At 40.7% G+C, this 6305-nt stretch overlaps 1 pseudogene; it reads left to right on the top strand.

Moving 5' to 3' along the window:
• Positions 1–3054: 3054 nt before the first annotated feature.
• LOC108167235 (olfactory receptor 2A7-like) lies at positions 3055–4906 on the top strand (annotated as a pseudogene).
• The last annotated feature ends 1399 nt before the right edge of the window (positions 4907–6305 follow it).

The raw sequence follows: 6305 nt of genomic DNA, 5'->3' as shown, positions 1-6305 counted from the left end.
AAGTTCCTCTTCGCAACTCTCAGTCTTAAAAGAAGACGGAGACCGAACAGACGATTCCTGTTCGGTAACCTGTGAATCGTCATGTGTTCCAGTACTTTCACCTGAAGTTCTTAGTTCAGTGGCGGCTTGTTTCTCCAACCATATGTGAAACGGTATTTTCTTCTTGTTACGCTTAGTCTTTGACTGTTTTTCCCCTGTCTGGTCGACTTTCTTCTGTTGTTCAGTGACGGATTTCTTTTCCGTCACCGGCTCTGATGCAATACTAACAAGTTCCTCTTCGCAACTCTCCGTCTTAAAAGAAGACGGAGACCGAACAGACGATTCCTGTACGGTAACCTGTGAATCGTCTCCCGTTCCAGTACTTTCACCTGAAGTTGTTAGTTCAGTGGCGGCTTGTTTCTCCAACCATATGTGAAACGGTATTTTCTTCTTGTTACGCTTAGTCTTTGACTGTTTTTCCCCTGTCTGGTTGACTTTCTTCTGTTGTTCTGTAACGGATTTCTTTTCGGTCACCGGCTCTGATGCAATACTAACAAGTTCCTCTTCGCAACTCTCCGTCTTAAAAGAAGACGGAGACCGAAGAGACGATTCTTGTTCGGTAACCTGTGAATCGTCATGTGTTCCAGTACTTTCACCTGAAGGTCTTAGTTCAGTGGCGGCTTGTTTCTCCAACCATATGTGAAACGGTATTTTCTTCTTGTTACGCTTTGTCTTTGACTGTTTTTCCCCTGTCTGGTCGACTTTCTTCTGTGGTTCTGTGGCGGATTTCTTTTCGGTCACCGGCTCTGTTGCAGAAATCACAGTGTTCTTAATAGAACTTTGCTTTTTCATGGATGCTACCTCATCATGTTCTTCAGCCGCCGGCATTGAAACATTTTGGGCCTCAATATTCTGAGCAAAAAAACTTACATCTATGCAAGTTTCTGACTTTGGGAGCATTTTCCACAATGTCGTTTTTTTGCTGCTTGGCAAACCTGCCTGGTGACTCTGATTTTCAGAGAGAGGACCGTTGATGTCACTGTTTTCACAAAAAAACGCAAGATCTATGCAAGCATCAGTCTCTGGGAAAGATTTCCACAACAGTGGGGTCTTCTTGTTGCGCCTAGTTCTTGATTGTCTTTCCCCTTTCTGGTCGACTCTCTTCTGTGGTTCTGTAACGGATTTCTTTTCGGTCACCGGCTCTGATGTAAAACTAACAAGTTCCTTTTTGCAACTCTCCGTCTTAAAAGAAGACGGAGACCGAATAGATGATTCCTGTTCGGTAACCTGTGAATCATCTTCCGTTCCAGTACTTTCACCTGAAGTTGTTAGTTCAGTGGCGGCTTGTTTCTCCAACCATATGTGAAACGGTATTTTCTTCTTGTTGCGCTTAGTCTTTGACTGTTTTTCCCCTGTCTGGTCGATTTTTTTCTGTGTTTTTGTGACGGATTTCTTCTCGGTCACCGGCTCTGATGTAAAACTAACAAGTTCCTCTTTGCAAGTCTCTGTCTTAAAGGAATCCTCCTGATAACCTTCTTCAGGGAGAGAAGAGTCCTGATTGATGACATTTTCAGTGCTGGACTTAGAGGACTCTTCCTTCTCTGGTGTCTCTTTCAGTACAGAGATCGATTCCGCACTCTCCGATGGCTGTCCATCCCCTTTTTGATCCATCTTTTGCAGTGCTTTGGCGCTCGACCCATTTTCACCAATCACCATTGAAGAGTCCTGCTGTTCCATATTTTCAGTTGACTTCTTAACCTCCTCAGATCCATGCAGCGCCCACCAGACTGCAAACGACATCTTCTTCTTCTTGCGCTTGGGTGGCTTGGGTGGCTGTACTTCCCTCTCAATGATGTTGTCGGAAGCTACTTCTTCGATTGTATACTGGTTGGACTCCATTTTAACTTTTGCTTGTGGTTGTAAGATAGATCACTTCTCTCGAAACGCAGTAGATTTCAAAGTTGAAAATCCTACTATGTACTGCTAAGTAACTTCTCACAAGAAACTATCGACAACGGCTGCTAACAGGTTGCAATGAAGGTAGATGGATGTGACGAGCTTATATAATCGCTAGTGATGTCAGAATTCTGCCTTTGGAGTTGTATTGTGATGTCACATTGTGACGACAGCTTCGTTTTATATGGGCTTTTCTGACTGCAGAAAGAGTAGGCGGGCTATTAAACGGTCACTGGTTGCCATAGTTACCCACCATTACCTTGTTGTTTGAGAAGGACTTTGCTGCAGTAAACAGAAAGGGTCGGGGACAGACCACTGTCAGTCTCACACCTTATTTGGAAATGAGACCATTGCACTCCGGAATTGAAGGGGGGCGCTATTTCCCACATTATCCACGGTCTCCCGTTTTTATTTTCTTTTGAAATCTGGGATATAGCTTCATCTTTAAGAAGGAGTTTCACTCTCAGCATGTATTTGAACTTCTCTCTTTTACTTGTTAAAAACAGCTCACAGTTTTTGACAAGTTCTGTAGCTTTCTATGTACTTTTTAATCTGCTCCTTAGTTGCACCTTTTCGGGCCTGCTGCTGCCTCTAGTGGCGTGGGATGGTAGCACAACTAATTTAATTACTTCACTAAATGAGAATACCACACCATTATTAATTCTGACATCACTGCGTCCCCTCTAGTTCAGCGCCCTATGCGTTGCATACAGTGCGTACCCACACTGATTTTCTTGATTATATTCATCTTAATTATATTAAGGGGGCTCTCCAGCACCCATTTAAAGTTAAGTTAATTTAATTTCAATGTAGCAGTCCGTATGACTTTGGACTGCAGGTCGGAAAATGATGTCATAGCTCAGTTAACCTTTTCCTCATCACTCATTTTGGCTGTGATAACCTTTCTGTGGATCCAGATTAAAGTGTCCTTGCAGTCATTGGAGTTTTGTTCTGGAAGTCTGAAGTGTATAAAATGAAAAGTAATGCACAGATACAGCTCCCTGTGGTGCTCCTTACCACCTGGTGAAACAGACTACCCTTCAGTCTCGCACACTGTGATTTGGTTGTCGGGTAGTCATAGATCCAGGTGATTGTTGAGGCCTCCCGTGTGTCTTCTGGCATTTCCGACATAGTAAATCAGGCTGAATTGACTTAAATGCACTGGAGAAATCAAAGAACCTGATCCTCACAGTACTGCCTGCTTTGTCTAGAGTGGGTTAGTTGAACCAGCTTTATGGCAGCATCTTCAACACAGATGGGCCAATAGGAGTCTCTCTTGTAGATTCATAATGCGAGATGTCAGAGAAACAGGTCTATAGTCATTGATGACTGATGGGTGAGATTTCCTTGGAAAAACATGGAAATCTCTGCACAGCACTCAGGGGCTAGCTATTATGTGGACCTGCAGGCTTGGTCCAGTTCAGACATTATGGCCTTTTTATTTTCTGTTTGCTGAGATCATATAAACGGGTTAATAGTTTATCCATCTATCATGTTTTTATAGTTAAAAGTGTTGCAATTACTTAAAAATTTAGTAAATGCTTAACCTTTTCAGAAGACTTTCTTTGTTTTAACTGTAATGACTACGGTTCATGTAACTGGATATTCAAGAACCTCCAGAACTTCCTCAGCTGTCAGTGCTAAAACAGCTTTCCACAGTTTCTTAATTTTTGCTTATCGCCCTTGAGATGCACTACTCCTTTCTGTCCCCGTTAAAACAAATAATATTCATGAGGTTGGAAAATCCCACCCTTGTCTTTGTGTTTAAAAGCACACCGATTGGCTGCTTGCAAATCCTAGCTTAGCTGATTCTTGGTTTTACTAAAGAGTGCGAAGACGCAAGACTCGTCACTTGACGAGAGTTGATTGCCTTTGTAACAATAGACACATTTCTTAACCTTAAAACAATGAATAATGTTTCAACAATTTCACTGTTTTGTCTTTCAGGTCTGAATGAAACGAGTCGGAATCACAAATCAGCTCTCTTCTTTCTCAGTTTGATGTGTTACTGCATATCTGTCCTTGTAAATGCTTGTTTTATTCTGATCATCATCTTGGATAATGAGCTCCATGAACCAATGTATATTCTGCTCTGTGCTTTTTGCATGAAAGCTCTTTATGGAACATCAGGTTTCTATCCTAAATGTCTGTCAGATCTGCTCTCTCCTGTTCATGTCATCTCTTATTCAGGCTGCCTCCTGCAGGTGTTGTACACCTTCCCCTGCAGTGACCTGTCCATCCTTGCCCTCATGGCATATGACCGGTATCTGGCTATATGTCGACCACTGGAGTACCACTCTGTCATGTCGAAGCAGAGAGTCATGAAGCTGGCGTCCTTTTTTTGGTTGACATCAGCTTTCATTGTTGCCCTCAACCTTTTTCTGACATATAAACTAAAGTTATGCCGTCCATATATTAACAGGCTTTTCTGTGTAAATTAGAGCATTGTGTCACTGGTGTGTTTCCCTAATGAAACCTCTATTAATGAAATTGTTGCAAACATTACAATACTAATTTGTATTCTTTATGGTTTCTTCATTGCTTGGTCATGCATGTATATCATTAAAAGATGTGCCAGTTCTATGGAAAACCGGGCCGCGTTCATGCAAACATGTGTGCCACATTTAATTTCCTTCTGCACCTTTATTCTAACTATTTTGACTGATATTATTAATAATCAACGTAGTTCTGCAGATGTAGCCAAGACTTTGCAAAATTTTATTGCAATGGAATTTCTTGTCATCGCAAGAAATTGCGATGAGTGGTCAGTTTGAAACCACTCATTTATGGTTTCAAACTGACCAAAGTTAGAAACAAAATTATTACTTTTGTTGCTCTCAGATGTAAATAAATGTAAGCACAACTCTTTCAGACGTATTATAAAGCAATGTCTTCATAAACATTTACTTTGATTTTTGCTTTCTATTTAGTTTTTTCTTCTCAGAAATGTTTTTCTTTAATTCTTGTTTCAAGGCGGTGAGTTAACTACATTTACATGTTTAAAATTTGACTTCAGAAATGTTTCATCTCAAATGGTTTTATATTTTTATTTTCTGTGAAAATAAAAATGCTAAAAATAATGTCACATATGAGAAGACTTTATGTTTTGTCAAAATGTAATCGAGGCTAGGAAGGCAGCTGCAGAAATTATCCGTGGAAAATATTGTTTACATGACAAACCTGGCAATATGCATAAATATTTTAGCTGTTATTTGGCTGCTTCATCTTGCAAGATATTATTTTAAACATAATTTTTCTTCTTTTTCAATAAGTTGCATCTTTACTGACTAAAATCAAATTTAAAAATGGGTGGGAAACACTTTTTCACAAGATGATCAATTCATCCATTATGTGTTATGCTGATAAGTATAGAAAGGATTCCCTCCTCGGAGATAACAAGGATCAGATTTTAAGGAACATCATCTCTGTAGAGGGTCGGACTTTTAACCATGAGGAGATTGTCTTCCAGCAGGAAGTCCTTGGAAAATGTTCATTTCATGTTTCCAAATTACCATAGGCCTTTTTTTCATGGCCACAATTCAAAATGAGACGAGAGAGCATGCCCTTACAATCAGGTGTGTGTAAACAATCAGGAAACGGCTACAAGGAAAACGGCTGCTGTACGTTGCAGCTGCTATCCAGGTGGAGATGGATGCTTCAGCTGCTGGTGCTCTGACCAGCCACAGCATTAGGCTTTGTAATTAGTGAAGAGAAATGTACACCAACATGGCCGTCATTAGGCATGAAGTTAGTACAGGAAGCAGCCAAATCCGTCAAATTAACAGCTATTTTCCATGGTGGAGCGACACATGGGGCTAAGCAGCAACAACAGTCGGTTAGCAAGCATTCACTACGTGGCACTGTCAGCCCATCCTCTGTGTTTTTGGATGTGTTGAGGTGGCACAGAAAATTTAAACCAGCCTATTAGTGATGTCACACCATAAAAACCATAAATAATTAATCATCTTGATAAATTAAAGTTAAAAACGCAGCATCAGATTCTCCACACGAAAGTGTTGAAGGAGTGATTGTTTCTTTTACGACTGATTCTTTCATAGGGCATCACAACTTGTACAGCTGCTTTGTGGTGCAACTGTGAAGAAAACCAGCAACAGTGTTGACTGGACCTCATAATGTTTTCAGGCATTTTGAAATGCTGATACCGGCCTTTGGGCCACACTTTCTTGTCAGCACAGATAACTTTTCACAACTGAGCTATTAATATTCAATATGTCCGAAGTTCTGGATCCTTGATCTACACGTCAACAATGCTGCTTTGCCACTTTCTCTACATTTTTGATAGACATCTAACATGTCCTAACAAATAACTTGCCAGCACACTGTCTGACATGTACATCAATATCTGCAGT

The sequence above is a fragment of the Poecilia reticulata genome, chromosome 15 (genome assembly GCF_904066995.2).
Source record: "Poecilia reticulata chromosome 15, P_reticulata-male-v2, whole genome shotgun sequence".
Classification (NCBI taxonomy): Eukaryota; Metazoa; Chordata; class Actinopteri; order Cyprinodontiformes; family Poeciliidae; genus Poecilia; species Poecilia reticulata.
This window is presented reverse-complemented; position numbering and strand designations above follow the sequence as displayed.